This window comes from Protopterus annectens, chromosome 2.part1, assembly GCF_019279795.1.
Source record: "Protopterus annectens isolate FY-2018-M chromosome 2.part1, PAN1.0, whole genome shotgun sequence".
NCBI classification, from domain to species: Eukaryota; Metazoa; Chordata; order Ceratodontiformes; family Protopteridae; genus Protopterus; species Protopterus annectens.
This window is the reverse complement of record NC_056729.1, coordinates 812840274-812862577: the sequence shown is the minus strand read 5'-3', so window position 1 is coordinate 812862577 and position 22304 is coordinate 812840274. Positions and strand designations below refer to the sequence as shown.

General features: G+C 37.7%; 1 non-coding gene across 1 annotated transcript; it reads left to right on the top strand.

The window, feature by feature from the left end:
* Positions 1 to 2880: 2880 nt before the first annotated feature.
* TRNAE-UUC lies at positions 2881 to 2952 on the top strand. The gene has a single exon. It is a non-coding gene; the product is annotated as a tRNA-Glu (tRNA).
* The last annotated feature ends 19352 nt before the right edge of the window (positions 2953 to 22304 follow it).

The window sequence follows — 22304 nt, the reverse complement described above, 5'->3', positions numbered from 1 at the left end:
GTAGGTCCCCTATATCTTTATTTATGAGGTCCATGATGATCCTTTCCATAGCTTTGCAGACCAAGCTAGTCAGGCTTATGGGGCGATAGTTTCCAGGAGCCGTTGAGCCACCACCTTTGTGGAGAGGGACTACTGTTGCTGTACGCCACTCTTTGGGTACATATCCTGTAGTAAGGCTGAGATTGAACAGTAGTTTTATTTTTGGGTTTAGCTCTTCTTGGAGTTCATGTAGGATGCAGCCCGGGACACCGTCTGGTCCCATTGATGCTGTGTTTTTTGCTTTGGAGAGGGCAGCTCTTACCTGAGCATCTGAGATGTCAGGGGGGGCAGCACTCTGCTGGGATAGATATTTGCCCTTTTGGTGGGGAGGGGGGGAGTTTGCACTGAACCTGTCAGCTAGGATGTTGGCAATGTCTGTGGGTTCGGTGTATTTTTTGTCATTTTGGGCTAATTATGAGCATATCTGGGAATTCCCACCCAGGTTCCTAACATAACTAAAGGAAGCCTTGCGATTATCCTTAGTGTCCTGTGCAATTTATCTCTCGAAGCTGGCCTTAGACGATTTTATGAGTGCCCGTAGCTTTTTGCTAATACTGATCAGAGATGCCTTCCCTTTTTGGGATTTTGTTCTACCATGTAGTAGCTTCCTCCTTCTGTTGTATAGTTTGTTTATGGCTGGGGTCCACCAGACAGGACGTCTGCCTTTGGAGAATTGGGTCTTGGTTTAATTTGGGATTGCATGATTCATGCATTCCTGAAGGTGTTCATAGAATGCATTTATAAAGGATTCTGCGGTCTGGGCTGTATTTTCCACAGGCCCGAGGGCTTTGAAGGATTCCAACTCGGTTTTGAGGAGTGTGAAATTTGCTTTAGGGAAGTTTTTCACTCTGGTTTTCAGGGCAGGGGGTGGAGTCGGGATGTGAATATCCAGTGAGATTAGTTTATGGTCTGATCTTACCAGTGAGGGATACACTTCTGGTCTGAAGCATAGAGTCCCCATGTTGGTGATGATCAGGTCCAGTATGTTTTCCCCTCTTGTGGGAGTGGTAACAAGTTGTTCCATAGCATTTGAGTTTATAAATTCTAGGAACCTTTGGGCTAGGGTGTTGTAGCTAGAGTAATGCTCCCAGTCTATGTTTGGGTAGTTGAAGTCGCCCAATATAATGGTGTTTGGAGAGACCTTCATATTTTCCAGTGTTCTCAGGAAGTCCGAGTGGGGTTCCTGGGTTTGGGAGGGTGATCTGTAGCAGGCTATAAACTGGAAGGCAGTTTTACCCACTGTTAGTTGCACATGGATAGTCTCTGATGCTTTGTGCTGTGCCACCAACCTGGAGGTGTGGGTATCTTTGACGAATATTGATACTCCCCCTCCTTTTGTGGTTCGGTCCAAGTTTTGGGGCCGAAAAGCATGGTATGAGGTATAATCTAGTAGTGCTGGGGTGCTCTCGGGAGCCTTAAACCAGGTTTCTGTTACTGCACAGATATCGATGTTCTCCATGCTAAGGAGAGTTTTGAGTGCGTGCATCTTGAGGTTTAGACTTCTGGCGTTGAGTAGCATTACTCTTAGTTTCTTATCCCTTGTGATACCTATGGAGGTGGGTTTGTCTTTTGAGCCTTTCCTAAAAAAGGCACTATGGGGGTAGCAAGAGCCTTTGATAATATCTGAAAGCCCAAGGGTGACAGGTGCAAGCCATCCGTAGTGGAGCATCGTGGCTTGTCGAGCATGTCATCCCAGGCTGACAGGCATTGGATCCCCTTTGAATGACACCAATACTTAAGCCAATTGTTGAAATTGATCATCTTGTCTTCATATTGTGGCATCATTCTTGGTGAGGGTAAGATGCTACTCAAGGTCAGGGTCATACCGGCCTGGGCTACATGCTCAGAGAGGTCCTCTATGTCTCTTTTCATGTAGTCCAGGGAGGTACGTCTCAGGTCATTCACACCAGCATGGACAATGACTGAGTCATATTTGTACTTGCCTTGGAGTGACCTGAGTGCTTGTGTTATGTGGCGGATCCTAGCGCCTGACAGGCAGCTCACCGTGACCTTCTCCTTGTTCAGCCTGGTGAGCGGGACGTCAGTGTGCCTGATGATAGAGTCACCTATTACAAGTGTATCAGGTGTGTTGTTTAGCCTTAAGGACTGTGACTGTTCGGCACACTGGCATTGTGAGCTATGTGTTGCACGTGTTTTGTTTTGGGGTAGCGGTTGCTTGGGTGTCTGCTTTGGAGGTCTCTGCTGCTTAGGCAGATTTTTATTTAGAGCCTCCGAGTATGCTTTTGTGTGTTTATGTATTTGGTTTGCTGTCATGGTAGATCTATGTGAGACTGGAATTGTAGTGAGTGTGGTTTCCTTCTCCTCCTGACTGGTTTCGCCAGTACTGAGTTGAGAGAGCTTAGCCTCCAGTATGGCTATATGGTTGCATCTCTCACATGTGTTGGAATTTGTTGGGAGGAGGAGAGGGTTGTCTGTGTACATGAGGCAGTTGTAACATTGCCTCAAGATTCCCAGATTCACCAGATGGACTGGAGATGTAATGTGTACTGTATTCTGTAAATGAATTAACAAATTAAGCCTGACCTGTCATGCTGTCTATATATTAAATAACTATTTCTACATATTCTTTAGATAACTTATCTTAATAAGCTTGTTACAAACAATTATGTGACTTTACCCTTAAAACTGACTGAATAATGTGAGATGCGATGTAACTGCATTGTGTAAACTGTCTACAAATGCCATTCGAAATGTATAACTGAGTATGAATGTTGTATTCTGAAATTTGACTAAAATGTACTATACTGAAATCAGAACTGAGTATGAATGCCATATTGTGAAACTTTACTGAAATTTGCACTTAAGTGATACATTTGGGAGTCCCTGGTGGTCTAGTGGTTAGGATTCGGTACTTTCACTGCCACAACCCAGGTTTGATTCCTGGTCAGGGAAACTTCAATGCACCAATTTTAAACTTGCTTGTATATTTATGATGAACACCTAAAATAGCTGTGTATGACTGTTAGACTCTGGAAACTAAACTAATATTAAAGAATATGTCCAACAATGGCTGCTCTGTGAAATAATCTCCCAGACCAATAAATAACTAAAAACGGAGGCGAGGCAATATGCTCAACACTGCAAAATAAAACAGTAGCGCGAACCACAACTCAGCAAAACAGCTTCGGAAAGTAGTTCACAGCCCACTACGGATAAATACAAAGAAATCCAATAGATAGTGTCATATCTGTTTTATTAACTGTATTCCTGTTAATAAAACAGATGTGATGCTATCTATTGGATTTCTTTGTATTTATCCATGGTGGGCTGTGAACTACTTTTTGAAGCTGTTTTTGCTGAGTTGTGGTTCGCGCTACTGTTTTATTTTGCAGTGTTGAGCATATTGCCCTGCTGCTCTCCCATTGTTTTTTAATATTAAAGAATACCTTTTCTGCTTCTGAACACATATAAAAGTATAAACTGAAAATGTTTAAATGTTATATTCTGGAAACTAAATGGTAAGTAAAGGAATACGTTTTTTGTGTTGGTATAATTTGAACACAGATAAAAACATAAACTGAAAACTGTTGACTGGAATTCAGCATACTAGCTTTAACTCTAAGCTGCATAAATGCACATCTGTTATATACGCACATTTTAACTATAAATAATATTTTTAAATAACTGAAACATATTTACTGTGTATAGGTTCTGAATAATCAAACATTGAAGAAAAAAAATAATAATCTTTACTTCTGGCTTTGGTGGTCTTGTTTTTCTGTCAATACTTGACTTGTGCACCACAGCGCTTGCCACGTTTAGGTCTTACAATGCATTGTCCTAGTCACTGCTGAGGTATTCGAAGAGCCACCTTAATGTTCAAGGGTCCCTTATTGTGTCTCTATAATTTGGCTCTCCAGATGTAATATTTTTCTTGACTGTATTGAAAAACATGCATTCTAGAAAACCAAACTGGAAATTATTCAAATATCTGACAGTGTGTCTGTTTATAGCAATATCTGCAAAGCACAAAAACATTATCAGGTTCTTAAAATAACATTTGCGACTTTAACAATTATAAACCTAGAGCATTTTTTGTTGCCCTGACTTTATTTACATTTTTCTGCATTAAAAAAATATATGCTACTAATAAACTCTTGTAAGTCTGTAAGCAAACTGATAATGTACTATAGTAAAATAGACGTATGCTACTAATAAATACTTTTTTGCAAGTCTGTAACTGAATTAATAATATACTACAGTGAAAGGGAAAAGCTGTAACTTCATTATTAAATGAAATGGAAAATTCAGTGGCATTGGTTTTCCCTGTCATAGTCTCAAATGAAACTAAACTAGCAATCTGACACTGTATTCATTTTTCAGCATTTTTTTTTTTTTTTTGCATTTCTGCACCTTCATAAAATTAATTTTAATTGTTGAATGTTCTGCATTTACTCTGCAACCCTCAGGTTATAATTTACAAAATAATTTTTTTCACTGTGCAGGTCTCTGCCTGCTGCCTTACATGTAACTGTTCTTTTAGTTGATGCCATTTAACTGTTTTAATACTACTGAATGCTGCAAGGATTTATCAATCCAGTCACTAATAATATTTAATTAATCTTTCCCATACGATTTTAAGGCATACAGTACTGTCTTTAATGCAGTTCACTGAGCTGCTGTAATTTTTCTAACTCAGTTACGTAAGTCCATGCCTCTGTTGTGCTCTGGCAAAATGTAATTTCTGTATGAAATATATACAACTGAACCATTTGCATATGCATATTTATTAATAGAAGTGAACTGATCTGATTCTGGAACTTTGCTCATCTGTCCTTTACAAGTATGTGAAGTTTCCTCATATAGTAAATTATACTGCATTAGTTTCCTAAGATGTGATTTGAACTTGTGGCTTTAACGACATATAATATTTATGCTGCACTCTTGTCTTGCATAGTATTTGAACTTTTGAATAAACTGTCACTTTTAAAATGTAACTTCTTCTTCTTTTGGCTTTTTCCCTGTTAGAGGTTGCCACAGTGGATCACCTTGTCTGCTCATGATTGGCAGTGGAGTTTTACTGTGTTGAGTTGCCAGCCCAGTGCCCAACCTTCCACAGAAGGCACACAGTCACACCTAGGGCCAATTTAGAGTATCCAATCCACCTGCATCATGTCTTTGGGAGAAAGCCGGAGCACCCGGAGGAAACCCACGTGACCACAGTGAAGACTTGCAGACTCTGCACAGAGGGCACCCCAACTGAGGATTGAACTGGAGAACCTCTTGCTCTGAGGTAGCAATGCTAACCACTGCACCACCATGGCTGCCCCACTTTTAAAATGTAACATTGATGTTAAATGCTACATTATGTAAAACTAGCAAAATATCATTTAATATCTGTAAATGCTCTTCTGTATCTGTCTGCATCATGCATTGCAACACTTTACTACCATAATTCAAAGGCCTTAACAATGTCTGCTAAAACAAAACAATAACATAAAACAATAATTTGCAAATTTAACTTTCTGATACCATACACGACATGTGCTTCGAGAAATGTAAATACGTATACCAATTTTAAATCTAGTACTAGCCTGAAACTGTTACCTTTTTTCTTACTGGCCATAAAAGTGAATTGAATTTTCCTTTTCAGTCGTCTTTGTTTATCTGAGAATAAGGCACTGTTTTTGAAAATGTGATAAATTGACTGCCTGCACTTCAGCTGTGGTAACTGAGTTGGAATTTATTTTATCTTTAACCCTCAAATCTGTGTGTTCCTATCTTGACTGATTCTTCAAATTATGTACATCATTTGCACAGCCTACTGCACACAAATTCTTAACAGTGTCATCTGTGTGGACTACTGTACATTCTGTAGCATTTCTAATTGTCAATAAAAATCTTGTTACTGAAGTCTAAATTAACATGTAACTCTCATGTCCATTTCTAGTATGGCACTGTTACACTCAGAACTGCTCACTGCTGTAACCTCTGACCCTTCGAATCCTGACATAGCTACACTCGTGTCCTCTCTGCAACTGAAATTGAAGTTCCCGCATTCATCAGTACAATCAGTACAATATTAATCAGTACAATCAGTACAGTATTCCATAATTTCTTTTCTGTAAACAATGAAATATTGTCATTTCCTCACAACCTTAAACAATGATATTTAAACAATCTGGTTTGGTGCTGGACTGCCACATGCTTTATAGATATGCTGAAAATCTTTTTTTTTTATAGAATGGGAAACAACACTGACTTATGTTATGTGTTTCTTCTTTATTTTGCCTCAAAGCACTAGTAATAACTTTAACTTGAGTTACGGTATACATTTCTTCTTTATTTTTCCCTGAAGTCTGTGTATCATTTATGTTGGTGTTTACTTTATGAAACTGATCAAATTCTGCACTCTGATCTCTCTTGTACCCCCTCCCCCCACTGCAATGTTTGCACTGGCTTCTGAAAACAATAAATTAGAAGTTATTACATTCTGAACAGCAGTATGTGAAATAAAGTAAACTTGAGACATTGCTATTTTTTTGTATGTTTTGTCCAGAAATTTCCATGTTACGTACTCTGACTGTGTTTATATCTATAGTTACAATACTGCAACTTAACTCTGTATTTTGAATTACATGTGCTCCAGCATTTAGACTGATTTCTGAAGACTGCAACCTAGAATTTGTTACAATTTGCATGCTATTTAAGTCTGAAATCATATTGATATTAGAAGTCAAATCATACTACAAATCTTGAGAAAGTGTATCTGTTACCACACTCATTATAGTTTCCTTCTCTGTTTTAACCCCTTTACTTCTAGAATGATTTAACATTCTTGAACTAATAACACACATTTACTTGTGCCTTTACTGTAGAAGTACTGTTTGACAGAGTCTATATCATGTAAGCGAACTTCCAAAATGTCGAACACCATAAGTTCGAACTTGGAAGATCGAAATGTGATAACATCGAAACATCAGAACAGCGAGTTTTTTCCGAGGGAAAAAATTTGTTGTTCCAAAAAACACACACACAACACAAGCACAACAAAAACCTTATAAACCTACACTAAACCTTACATACACAACTATCTATGCACTAACCTTAACCCAAACCCTAACCCTAAAGTCCGTCACTATCGCACACATATCTTACCCGCACCCTAACCATAAAGTCCGTCACTATCGTACACTTACCTTGCCTGCACCCTAACCCTAAAGTCCATCACTATCGCACACTTACCTTACCCGCACCCTAACCTCAACGTCCATCACAATCACACACTTACCTTAACCCGATCCATAACTTTCGCACCACAGTGGAGAAAATGTCAAAGCCGCAGAAACGTCCAACCGAATTCTTTCCCTGGGAAAGAATTCGGAATTCCGCGGCTTTGACATTTTTAACTTTCGAACTTCCAAGTTCAAACTTCTGGTATTCGACCTGGAAGTTCGACTACATGATAGGGACCCATTTGACATATGTATACAATTTACATTTACTGATGCATTTAAATGTATCTGAGATCTATTGTCTGATTTAGCTGGAAAATGCATTGAATAAAACTGAATGTTCGCATAAGGAAAACTGAAGTTGCATTGAGAAGATGGCTAGAAGTCTTGCAACTTTTTCTAACTCACTTGTATGAGGATTCCTTTGGCTCTGTGACATCACACTGGAAGTCTGTTGTCTGCATTGGAAATGGTGAAGTTTTCTTTTACATTGCTTTTAACTGCATAATGTAATTTACACTGGTACCTTGGAGAATCTGAAGTTCTTTGAGACTTTATTGTAGATTTCCTGAAGTAATATTCTGAAGGATCACTGCTACTCTGTAAAATACACATGATCTGTCTGAAATGTAGCTATAGCACTTTGGGACTTACTTTAACTGCAAATATTGTCTCCCATTGATGGTAGCTCATCAGTGAAAGAATTGATGGAACTGTATGATACTGGATTGAACTGGAAATGACTGAAGGAAACTGGAATGAGGCTGTAATGAATGTCTTTATCTTTTAATTACCCAAAACTGTGCTGAACAGGTGCCGGTCTTTCCTTTACTATCCAAATCTTCTTGTGCATTCAAAATAAAAGGTTGCATACACTGTAGTCTGGTTAAAAATCTTTTATTATGTAGAGTGGAGGTGCTTGTCGACAGCATCCGAATTAAATGTTAATGCCTCCAATAACAGTGCTGGTAAACTGAAATAGACTGAATTATACTGTACATAGCTTCTACACTTACTGTACTCAGAATTATTCCTTTTTGCCTGAATATTATAATTAATATTCTGGAATGCTGGATATTTGAATTGACTTCTGCACTGCAATGACTTCCTGGTTAGCAGTCTGAATGAACTGACTGACTGACTGTGTCTGAAGTATCTCCTAATAATATCAACATCTGTAAATTTCCACACACCTCTTTAACCTTGGTTCCCAAGCTTGTTTGTACTTAATGTACTGTACATTCTGTTGACACATTTTATTCTTAGCAGTATTCTGACTAATAGGTACTGAAATATTCCTTTATGTCTGCTTCAGTTTGGCAGCATTTATAGGCCTTTAAATGAAACCTGATGTTACATCCTGTATCACCTGAAAAACACATGAAAAGAAGACAAAAGGGAGAGAAACAAAACAAAGGAAGAATAGTTTAGTACTAAGACTTTTTTAGTAAGAAAGTGCAGTTGAGTAAGTTAAACTTACCATAACACTAGATTTTCAGATGATCACTGCTGCAGTAGCCTTAGCTATAAGGGCTATATCCTGCCAAGGATACAACATCCAGCCAGCGTTCAAAACTTCAGGACACTTTCCACACATGCAGTCAGACAGCATAAGCTGAGCTGACTAAAAAGCATGTTGGGGTGCAAAGCACTTCATAATTTTCCTGACAGCAGAGACAGGGAGGCAGAGCCCAGAAAGGACAATGCTAGGAACAACAAAGAAAAAATGTCCACACCCTGGCATAACAACAACAAAAGGGATTGAAGGAGGGAGCAGCTACTGCAGTAATGATTTGAATGTATACTGTTATGGTAAGTTTAACATATACAACTGTACTATGTTAATCATACTGATAATTGCTGCAGTAGCCTTAGCTATATGGGTAGATTACCTTAGCTAACTACATTTTGGAGGTAGAGAAGAAGAGTTCAGGAGCTCTTAGAGAATGGTCCTAGTAAAGCTTGATCTTGATATAGAGAAGGAATCCAGCTTATAGTGCTTTGTAAAAGTATATACAGATGATTGATTAGCAGCTTCTTGAATACTTCTAGAATCCAACCCTTTCCAAAAAGCCATAGATGAAGGCTAGACCATGGTAGCATGGGCCTTGACCCTGCCTGGAATAGTTTTGTAATGGTGAGTATAACAAAAGATAATAGCCGCAACTACTTGGAAACAGAGTGTCTTCACACAGGATGTCCATTCCTCTTGCCTTCACAAGAAATGAACAATCGATCAGAAGATATGCAATATTTAGTTCTGCCACAGTTGTATCTGAGTTTTCAGTGGACGTATCAGGAACAAAAAGGGAAGCTCAAGGAAATAAAATGGGCCAGTCATGTAAAAACACCAAAGACAAAAGAAAGACTGGATCCAAAACTTTAATTAATATAAAACCATTACCTAACCCCTTTTAAAAATGACAAGGGACTAGATGAAAGTTTTTTTTTAATTTTGTGATTACAATGAACATTTTTTTATTTAAAAAATGTTTATGAAATGTTTTCTTATTTATTTATTTATTTTTTTTGTATATTGTACATTAATTGTTGCAAATGCATTTTTACTGCTCATTTGTGCATTTAATCATGTGATTTTATAAAAGGCTATTCAAAGTTTGAATATTTTGGGTAATGATTTTTCACCTGATGAAGCATTTTACATGAAAAGTCCTTTAACTAGTAGTTTGACATTGAATAAAGTTTTGTCACAAACCTAGTGTTACTGGATCCAGTGTTTTGTTTATTTTTGTCTGTATACAACTGAGGTATGGACTATCCTTTCTCCCTTATTTTCAAGTTCAGGAAAGAAAATGGGGAGATAGAGAGTTTGGCTTAAGTAAACTCAGAATACCACTGTAGGTATAAAAAGGGGGTTAGTTCACAAAGAAACACTGACCATATAGAAAATAAGAAACGGCAGACAAGAGCCTACAACTGAGATACCCTTCTTGCAGAGGTCATAGCAAGCTGTAAAACTGTTTTCCCTGTTAGCAACCTCATGTCATGCAGATTAGCTAGTTCAAGTAGAGCATGTATTAGCTTCTGTGACACAAAATTAAAATCCTGAGGAGAGACCACCATTTTTCTTGAAGGCCATTTATGCAAAACCCCTTTCAAGAACATTTTCACATGAGACATCATTCAAAGAGGATGATTCATGGGCAGAGATGCTGAAATGATGCATAAATGAATCTTCACAGAGGAATAGCAAAAGTTGTAAAATAGTAACTCACACTAATATTGTAGAACCAGAGAACAACTCAGCCCATTATGTTGCGACACCAACTGGAAAATCTTCTCCATTTGCTAATATATGATTTTCTAGTAGCAGGTATTCTTGCCTCCACTAGTACCTGCTCCATGTTCTCAGTAAACAGGTGCCTAAAAGGAATTAAGACCATATCACCCAGGCAGTCAATTGACGTTGATTGATGTCAGGGTATATCAAACACCCCTGGTCTTGTGTGAGTAGATTCAGTATGTGAGGAAGCTTGTGGTAATCACCTCTGGTCATTTCCAAAAGAAGGTAGAACTCTGGTTTCCTAGGCCAGTAGAGAGTCACCACAATGATCTTAAGAAAGTCCATCTAAATCTTCAGAAGGACCTTGGATATTAGTGGAAAGGGTGGAAAATCATACAGGGACATTCCTCTTCAAGGAAAAGAAAAGGCAGCTGTTTTCCAGGCTGTTTTGCATGGAATCCTGTAACAAAACCTTGCCAGTTCATTTTTCAAAGAGGAGGCAAATATGTCTACTTGAGGAATGGATCAAATCTTGGAAGACCCCTGATGTAGTTTTCATTCATGAGGGTTTCCCCTGTTCCTGTTCAATTTGTCTACCACAAAATTTCTCTCTAACAGAATGCAGGAGGCCTGCAGTATGAAACAGTGATGTGAAGCTATATCACAAACTAACATGGCTAGTCTGCAAAGGGGCAGGGTACAGCCTGGCTCCCCCTTGCTTGTTGATGTACCACATGACTGTGATATTGTCTGTAACCACTTGAAGGGATCCCAGGGACCGAATATGGTTCAGAGAGTTGAGTGCCTAGATCAGGGTAAACGCCTTTTTGATATTTATATGTTTGTATCTGTCCTTGGTGTCCCACCCACCCCCTGTATTTTTCACTCTCCTAAACCTGCTTCCCAATCAAAGTTCAAAGTGTCTGTGCTGACTGACTGCTTTGGATCGGGGAGGGAGAAGGGAACACCTAGATTTAAGGATATCTGTTGTCTTCACCAAAAGATTTCTCTTCTGACAACCCCCTGCCATGGGATTTGAAAAGATAAAAGGTACTGATGTTGGAACAAAAGAGATTTCAGATACCATTGTATGTTTCTCACGTGGAGTCTTGCCGGGGCTATCATGAGAATCATAGATGCCATGAGACCCACAATCTTGAGGTATTCCCTTGCAGTGACTGAACTCTGATTCAAAAACCTTAGAAATAGATCTAAATAAACATATATTTTTCCTGCGGAAGCAAAGTTCTTTGAACTGAGGTGTCTAGTTGATATCCCAAGAAAACAATCCTGTGTGAGGGTGTCAAGAAAGACTTTTGAATCTTCTCTTGGAATTCCAGCTTGTGTAAGAGGTCTTAAACCCAAGAGAGAAATTCCAGACACATTGAAAAAGACTCCGCAAAGATAAGCAAGTCATCTAAATATGGAAAAATGTGGATACCCTGTAACCTGTAATGACCTACAACTGGAGCTACATACTTTGTGAACACTTCTGGGGCAGTGGAGAGTCCAAAGATTAAAGCAGAAAACTGATAATATGATCCAGGCACACAAAGCCTTATGAGCCATATAAAGTCTATTTGACTAGGGATGTGACGATAAGCAAATTTTATATCTAGCGTGGCCAGAACTCTTGAAAAAGGAAGAAGGGGTAACAGATTGTGAAGTGACATAATTTTGAACTTGGGCACTATCACAAACATGTTTAGGAAAGAAAACTCCAGAACTGGTCTTCAAGCATTTTCTTTTTTGGCACTAGGATCATCTTTGAATAAAAAACATTCCCCACCTGGGAACAAGGAACTGATTCTATCACTCCTTAGGACAGCATGTAATCAGGAACCAGTTTTAAAACAAGAATCTGATCTGAAGGATAAGGAATGACCCACTGGAAAGGAGCAATTTCCTCCCACTATCATCTCTATCCTTAGTAACTGATTTTCAGAACCCATTTGTCAGAAACAGCCTGATGCTAAAAAGAAAATGGAGATTCAGAATTTCAGGAAGAAAAAAGGATCCAGGTTGAGAGGGGGTCACAAGGCCTCCTGAATAGTCATTCAGACTAGTTGGACTGTTCTTAGTTGTGGAGTTTGGAGACTTCTTTGCAGAAGCACCTTGCCATTTTTTAAATGTCTGTTTACCTGTATTTTATTGAGATGGTTCATTCTGCTTTTTTTTTTTTTTTTGCCAAAACTGAATGAAAACATAGAAGATCTCTTGGAAAATTTGGAAAAGGAGGGCTGAAAAATCTTAACAGATTCCCATTGTCAGCTTGCCCCTTTCATCATACATTTTATTCACTTCTGCAGCACGGAGGCCAAACATTACATCTATATCCAAGGAAGAATTTAATTTTTAACATTATTTGGAAGGTTCTGAGAATGCACCACTGCAAATCTCATCAAAAACATACCAGTTGCCATAGTTCTTGAAGAAGTAGCGACAGAGTTATACACACACTGTAAATGATGAGTAATAACTGTGCAATAGAAGAGACTAGGATATTTAAAGCAGATTTTCCTCACAAGAAGAAACTGCAGCTAAAACATTCCTCAAACTTTCACAATTTCTCAGAACAAACATCAACATATAAGCCTAACAATTCAAAATTCTGAAAATCAAAGTTGCCGAAGCATATCATTTTTTCCCATACCTATCAATAATTTTCCTGTTCTTATCAGAAAGAGTAAGATTGGAATTAACTAAGTGCTTAACAGCAGTGGGATTAACTAAAGCTATAACTGCTTTGAAAGGTTTGGGGATAGTGTATAAAAATGTAAAAGACTGATGAAACTTTGTATATACTATCTGCCTTTTTAGAGGCAGCTGGCTGACTATCAGGGAAAATTGCAGGTAGTCAAACACAATCCTCTAAAGCAGACAGAACAGGAGGAATGGGTGTAGGTTTTGGAAAGTCCTTCTGTAACAACTCATTGATTTCTGAGGAACTGAGACACCTCAGTGCTCGCCTACTGAAACCGCTGTCATATTCTAGCAATAGCATCAGGGAAAGAGATCCATCCCCACACAAGCAAAATCAGAAAATGAGCTCCTCTCTGAGTCTGAATCAGAAATCTGATGAAAATGCCTGTATCTGCCCATGCATCTTGCTGTCTAGATTCAGAATTTTGAATCTCTTCAGGAAAAGAGGAATCCCTCTTTTCTTTTACCAGAAATGACTTTACAAGAACAATCAATAGCCTGAATTAAATCCTGAACCGGACCCAGTAAACTACTCATAATTAAGAAAAAATGAGGATGAGTAGATACATGCTTGGTTTTCTTCTTTTTGACAGGAAAAATGGAGTCAACTATGTTAATGATGGCAGAGCAGCTTCTCAGGGATGGACTGCTGACAGAGAAGGGAAACCTCCCCTAATCCATATCCCAAGACCAACAAGTGACTCTCAGATATCCACTAAGGGGACTCCAAAAGCCACAGAGAATGTGGCTATCCCATGGTCAATAGAGGCTACAGGTGCTACATCAGAGGGATCTGAGATAAAAGATGAGTGGTCTGAGGTACAACAAGTGACCACAGCAGAGACAGCCTCCTGTGGCTGAGGCAAGCTGCTAGCCTGCTGTGGTAGCAAAGGCTGTTTGCTTAATTTTATCTTTTTGTGGCTGGAAGAAGGACCAACCACAAGACAAGTACTCTCTTTCATGGTCAAGTAAAAAATGGTGCCTCTTTCCCATGCAAGACAATCAGCAATTGCCACTAAACACTACCAGTCCACAAAACCTACTTTTTTGACAGAAAAATACAGTAAAAACATATTAAGATAGTATGTCACCACACAAAAGTAAAATAAACACAATTTCTTTATAGAAAAAAAAATTCTGTAACTTTGCACCACTTTTAAACTGACATGAGACATGAGCACTCTGTTTAAAAGTGTATGAGAGCCTCGAGGCAGTACATTAAAACACAATACTCATGGCTTTAAAATAACTTTCCTGAAGAGGAAAGTAATAAAACATCAACAAAATTAAGAAAATGAGACACTTTTCTCCCCAAAGGGAACTTATCTACCCAGCAATGAAAAGAAAAAAGCTGACTATCGATCCTCAAAAGCCTCAGAAGACCATGCTCTTCAGCGGTAGCACAACACTAAAGGGCTTCACACCCAAACTTGCATTTTAGTCAGCTCATCTCACGGTGCATTACAGTCTATATGGAAGCTGATCTGAAGGTTTGGAAGCTGATCAGCTGTTATATCTTTGGTAGAATATATCCCATATAGCTAAGGTACTGCAGCAGGGATCAATATGCTGAACATCAACTAACTAGATGATTAAAATTAAAATTTCCACTTATAAATGAGGTGACCTTAGGGCATTCTACCATGAAAGAAGAGGAGACAGAGTAAGTTTGTGGGCCAGACAAGAGAATCATGGACACTGCTAGGATGCTGGGTCAATAAGTTGGTGATGCACCCACATGTATCACATACTACATAGCAGTTTTAAGAATGGTAGCCCTTCTTTTTTGTACTACTCACCCCATAGTCTTGATGAGGCCCTAATGGCAGAATAGATGCAATCTGGCTCACCAAGCACCTCAGGGAAAAAGTACCACACCACAAAAGGCATACAAAATTTAAAATAGGTCTTGAGGATAAATTGATGCTGATCTACATGTGCCAAAAGTATATTGAGAAATTGCTGAAGTATCCCCAAAGCAGAAGTCTAAGAAATACCCAGCATGTCCCCAGTCTGTCTCAGGAAGGTGTCTGTGGCAAATATAGTAAGGATTATCCATACATTAGTATTCTCAGGGACAGAAAGCCCACATATGCCCCAGTTCCCATCTCTGGGAAGTACATGCTTACTATAGCCCTTACAATGTTCCTGCCATAACACATTTGTGGAGAGCAAGGAAATGTGTCAAGAAATGACTATGAATTGCTAACAAACAGGAAGGGGGCATATTAACATACGAAGTTCTACATCATTTCTCATTACAGTCTTACTAATCCTTCATTTACATATGATTATTAAAGACTAAAGTGCATAAGTGCAAATATGTGCTTTATAAATCATGTTATGGCTGTGCTAACACTGAAAAAGCTCAGACTACCATTATGCATGCATATAATGACTATGAATACCAGCCAGTATTCTTGAGCTAATTATGTGTCTTACTTGTCTGAGATATCTGATTGTGCATTCTGTATTACTTGAGGCGTATTATATAGCACAGGTACTAAGTGTTATGTACTATTCTAAATGTGATATCATGTGAATTCCAATAACAGTTTTCTTGCTGCATTCACTAACCTCGGTTCAAAATAGAATGTTGTGTAAACTGTAAAATGTTCCTTGTTCATGGTGCTATTAATTATGATGCTTTTGAATATTTTCTCCTTGAGTCTTTTCTGTGAAAGAGCTCTGTCATCTAGCATTAACCCAGTCAACAACCTTGGATAAGTACCCCTAAACCAAACCATAATTCCACACACATTCCCAACCTTATTTCTTTCTCATACCCCTTCTTCGCTATACTCTCACCGACTCACCAACATTCCCAACCTTATTTCTTTCTCATACCCCTTCTTCGCTATACTCTCACCGACTCACCAACATTCCCAACCTTATTTCTTTCTCATACCCCTTCTTTGCAATACTCTCACCGACTCACCAACATTCCCAACCTTATTTCTTTCTCATACCCCTTCTTCGCTATACTCTCACCGCCTCACCATAACTGACTACTGCACTCTTCACTTTCCTAATCACTTAATCCATCTCCATTGTACCTATAGAATTGTCATTTCCTCTCCATGTTCTCCTTCTTCACACTTCGAATCACTTGTAGTCCTTTTGCCTTTTGCTTCTTCTGTACATCTTCCATCAGTTATACCAGCTGCTGACTATTTCATTTATTTATTTTATTTTACATTTGTTAATTAGAAAAGTCCAACTGGACACAAGTCCTTTTCAGTGGCAGCCTAGAGAGAAAAGCTCCAAGTAAATGAGGCAGAACATTTAAATAAAAAAGTAAAAACATTCACATAAAAAGCATACAAGAACGGTACACTAGCATAAAAAAAAAACTAAAGCCTAAAAGGATGCAGTTTTTTTGCTACCTTATGTCTAGTTTATGTCTTTATTATGAAACTTGTATACAGTGGTACTAGTCATCCACTGTAATTTATGTTTTCCATCTGCCAGAAATTAAATAAATAGTAGCTTTCTAGGAATAATGAGTCACATGATTATTGCTAAGGAGCAGGGGTGTAGATTTTCTATTTTCAAAAAAATGAGATTCTGCTTTCATGAGACGAACTCTGGGAGATATATCAGTGACTTTTAGACATAATTGCTGGTTATTATGGTAATTTCATTATACTTTCCATCTGCATCAATATATATATATATATATATATATATATATATATATATATATATATATATATATCCCATTTCACTGAAACCCATTTCGTTGACAGCTCATTTCATAGACAAACTTTCAAGGTGGGAGGCTTCACCCCCCCAACTATATATTACAACTCCACAGTCGCACAGCAGTGGGGAGGGGGGCAAATCCCAGGTTTTTGCCCTGATTACTTTTGTCTATGAAATGGGGCTGTCAGCGAAATGGGTTTCAGTGAAATGGGATGTCGTTAATATATATATATATATATATATATATATATATATATATATATATATATATATATATATATATACAATTTACCGAACATTGAAAATATGAACTCAAACAACCGAAACTAGACATCCGCGAAAACGTAAATTATAGAAGGTTAGATTAATGAAATACCCTGTAATGCTGTAAATAGGAGATACTCTTTTAAGTAGAATAAGGAAGTGGTTCTAGCTGAGTCCTGGGTGAAATATATTTTAGAGGTATGTAAGAACGAGGAGGTGATAACTCATCTGTGCCAGGTTATATGTGTATTTATACAGTTGATGGAGATCACAGTACTGTGGGGCTAAGGGAATTTTCCCTTTTCCCCACTGTAGTGCGATCTCAGAGTTGGTATATATCAGTAGCAGGGGTGCACACTGTAGTGTAGTGTGTTTGTTGTGTCTTGTTTTATTGTTTTTCATAGTGTAGTCCATTGAAATGGGTTTTGTTACTGAAGGTTTCTGTAATTTAGGTTTTCGTGGAAGTCTGGTTTTGGTTGTTTGAGTTCGTGTTTGTAATGTTCGGTGGATTGTACTTTCATTAATAGAAAGTAGATCCATATATAAATATATATATATTGGTCCACTTTGTAATTTTGAAAGCCCAAAATCTCGAGTTTTGATACATCGAACTCAAAACATCGAGATTTTGGAATCTCAAAACTACAAAGTGGAGCAAAAAAAAAAAAACTAACTAAAACAATGTTTTGGCAGGGGGGCAAGCCCCCCCGGCATCCACCACACCCCCTGCAACTTAAATATACCATCTCCAAGACTGCATCACCGGGTGGAGAGAATGATAAGGCAATCTCCTCCCACACCCCCTGCAACTTAAATATACCATCTCCGTGATCGCACTACAGTGGAGAAAATGGTAAGAGTAACAGGAGAATTGTGTTACCATTCTCTCCACTGTAGCGTGATCTCAGAGATGATATATTTATGTTGCAGGGTTGTGTGGGGTGCAGGGGGGCTTGCCCCCCAACAAAAACAGTTTTTAGTCTTTTTATTGTTTTTTTTTTACTTTGTAATTTTGAGATTCTGCAATCTCGAGTTTCTGGGATCGGTATTTTGAAACTCGAGATTTTGGGCTTTCAAAATTACAAAGTGGACCCATATGTGTATATATATATATATATATATATATATATATATATATATATATATATATATGGTTTCACTTTATAATCTTGAAACACTAAAATATCGAATTTTAGTATTTCGAGCCTATAAAGTTGAAAGTACAGTTACACGAAACTGCACTATATCAAATGTGGAAATGTCGAATCCGCTGTTGTGGTGTCACGTTCGTGATGTGCAGTGCGGTTTGTGGATTTAGCTGGGGATTCAGATAAGTGGTGTTTTTGTCAGGGTATTGAGTAGGGATTTTAGAGTGTGTGAGTGTGTGTAGTGGTGGGTTTTGTGTGTTTGTGTGTTTAGTGTGACCTCAGAGTTAGTATATATAAGTAGCGGAGATGCAGGGGGGCTTGCACCCTTGCTTATAGGTAGTGTAGGTGTGTTTGTATGTTATGTTATATTGTGCTTGTGTGTGTTGCTTTGTTTCTTGTAGTGTAGTCAGGTAGGTGTATGTGTGTTTGTATGGTGCTGTGTGTATGTGTATGATCACAATTTTGATTTTCGCGGTTGTGGGTTGTCAGTTATTTGGATTTTTGACTTAATAGTCTTGAGATACTGAAAGTCGATATTTCAGTATTTTGAGATTATAAAGTGAATCCGTATGTATATATATATATATATATATATATATATATATATATATATATATATATAAAGCTCATAACATCTAAATTTAAAACAGCGAGACCAAATTATTGAAAATCCAAAACATCTAAAACTCATAACATCGAATCTTAAAACATTGAAAACTACAATGCAACTGTAGATAACATCCCACACACTGTTTACTATGTTTATGCAGGGGGGCAAGCCCCCCTAAACCCCCCAAGTGGGGGGGCTCTGCCCCTCCCCGTAAATTAAATATACCAACTACAAGGTTGCACTAGAGTGGGGTTAAGAAATTAACTTCTTCCCCCACTGTAGTGCGACATCGGAGTTGGTATATTTAATTTACAGGGGGTGTGGGGAGCAGCCCACATGGGGGTGCAGGGGGTTTGCCCCCCTGCATAAACTTAGTAAAACCTCTGTGGGATGTTATTTATAGTTTCTTTGCAGTTTTCAATGTTTTGAGATTTGATGTTATGAGTTTTAGATGTTTTGGGTTTTAGATGTTGTGGTTTAGATGTTATAAATTTAGCTGTTATGGGTTTTCGATGTTTTCAAGTGGAACCATATATATACATATATATATATATATATATATATATATATATATATGTATATATATAAAATTAAAAATACAGAATGATCAATAATTCAGACTGATAATTTATTTTATTTTTTTTTATGAGTATGGAATATGTATGTCCTACATTTTATGCAATAACTCATATTCCTTGTATAGCTATTATTAGTTCACTCTGTTCAATGTTACTAATGTATTGTCTGTTTGTGCTATAGTTGCCTTGTAGCTTGTGTCATGGCAGAACACTTAGCCGGGTAGCAATTCAAATGACTACATACATAAAATATACCAACTCATCATTCCTATAGGATTATAGGCAGTTACAAGGTTAATGGCCTTAGGGCCATTTTCAAGGGTCTATATTACTTTATCAGTCATTTGTTCGAGTACGTAATAATCGACCCATAAATGTTGAACTGTAACAATAGCAAAATCTGCAAATGCCGAAACACAGAAAGTCAAACTGCCATAGTTGGCCCACTGCTACTAACTGATGTATCACATCTGTACGGCATCGCATCACTCTTATTCATTAAGAACTAATTAGTTACAAAATAAGTCTTCGTAATTGTAAGTCTACTGCACCTGCTGTAACCTATATCTCCACAGGATATATTCATATGTTACAAACATAATAATGAACTACAAATGTAATATGTTATCTGGAAGTGATATTCCATCCCTTAATAAATGCTAATACAGTATGCCAGTTAGTGTGCATTACAGTGCATAGAAACTGCAACTATGGCTGACACTTCACATGCGACTCCTGGCTTTCTAGATAATAATTATGAGACTGTAATGTCTCAAAAGAACAAACAAATGTTACATGTAGATGGCTACCTTTATAATTTAGAAGAGAGTGTAAAATGTAAAAAATACTTGTGTTGTAGACTAAAGCTTTTATGTAAGTGCAAAGGGAGAGCAATCACAGTAAAAGAAGCAGATGGGGAGGTATTGTTAAAATCACTGGTACACCATCATGCTTCCGATGGAACTGAACTTGTCAAATATTGAGCATGTTATACGTTAAAGGAAACTGCTCGATCATATAGGAACACACCAACACTTGTAATGGATGATGTAGTCGCAAGTACTTCCATAGAAACAACTGTAAGCTTACCATCCAGACAATCCATGCTGCAACAAGTGAATTGTGTTAGACGTCAAAAGATGGTAACTTACAATACTGTAGGTGGTAAATTAAGCACAGTAGATACTAGAAAGTATTCTTTAAAAGAAGGTCGTTTCATTCAAAAGAGAATGGTAGATTTACACACCAATGTACGTCTGGCTATTCATTCAGTACTAAAGAAAATTTACAAGATTTATGTTGCAGTAAAATTTGGTTTATGGATGGGATATTTTTGACTAAAGGATGACTTTGCTGGCAACTGGGAGAAAACATAAAAAGTTTACCATTGATATGCTGCTTAATGTCAAAAAAGTCATTCAAATCTTACAACTACTTATGGGAGTGTCTGTTTGATTTGCTGTCATCTGTTAATTGTGAACCTACAGTGCAATTTATTGTTACCGACACTGAGATGGCAGCAATTAAGAGTGTGAAACATAGCTTTAGGGCTGTGACAAGTATAGGTTGCTTGTTTCACTTTGGTCAGGCTATGTGATACAAAGTTCAATCTCTTGGGTTAGCTGCACTTTATGGCAATTGTGCAAAATTCCAACTGGCAGTTAAAAAGCTAATCGCACTATCTTTTACAAGTGAAAGTGAAGTAGTTTCTACTTTCTTGAAGCTTTGTGACACTTTTCCACCTGCAGGCAAAGAGCTGTTGACATTCTTCTAGATGCAACATACCAGAACCACAGCAAGTACAAGATTTCCACCAGTATTCCCAATCAGTTTTTGGAATGTTTCTACCCTAAATGATTTACCATTGCCAAGAACCCAAAACTACGTAGACGGTTGGCACAGGCATGTACGATCTCTGTTGGGTAGATGGAGTTGTGAAATTCCAGCTGTTCTTGATGTGCTAATAAGAGAACAAAACAGGGTAAATGAGCTTAGATTACAGCTAAAGTCAAGATATCCTCCGTCACCAAAGAAGCAGAATTAAGTATGGAAAGTCAGTCTCATATGCAGGTAGTGTTAAATAAAAGGACAGAGTATTCTACATATGACTTTTTACATGCTGTAGCCATGCTTCTAAAAGTCTAGTTGCATTAAGGCAGTACAAGGATGCACCATTAATTGTATATACTTTAATTTGTATATAATATCTGCTTTATTGCTTAAAACCACTATGTTTTCAGGAAACACTCTTACTGCACGTTATCGAAGTAGTGTGTGTTGCACACATACATTTATAATTTTATGCACAGTTTGAATAGATTCATTCACATGCTATTTAAACACTACGGAATTCTTGATGTCATAAATGACTATTTACGTTAACAAATGCACAGGATGTGAAGTGTGCCAACTATGGCAACTCGACTTTCTGTGTTTCGACATTTTTAGATTTTGCTATTACTGAAGTTCGACATTTATGGGTCAATTATTATGTATTGCATCAAATGAATGTTTAATAATGTATTACAGACCCTTTTTCAAGCCTAGCCAAGTTACCATTGTTTCCACGATCAGCACCTATTGCTCCTGATGTTTGGAAATGGAGTATTCTTTTTGCAATGAACTCCACTGAGGAAACCAAATTTCATTTAAGTCTATGAAAGTGGATTAAGCATAGGTGACCAGTGCTATTTGGTTGACCTGGCATATCTTATTATTTTAGATTTAGCTAAAGTAACTGCTTGAATTATATTGGTTATTTGTGCTAGTTATTTCTTAATTTCTTCAAATCTTTTGGGTTTCTAATACCATGATGGG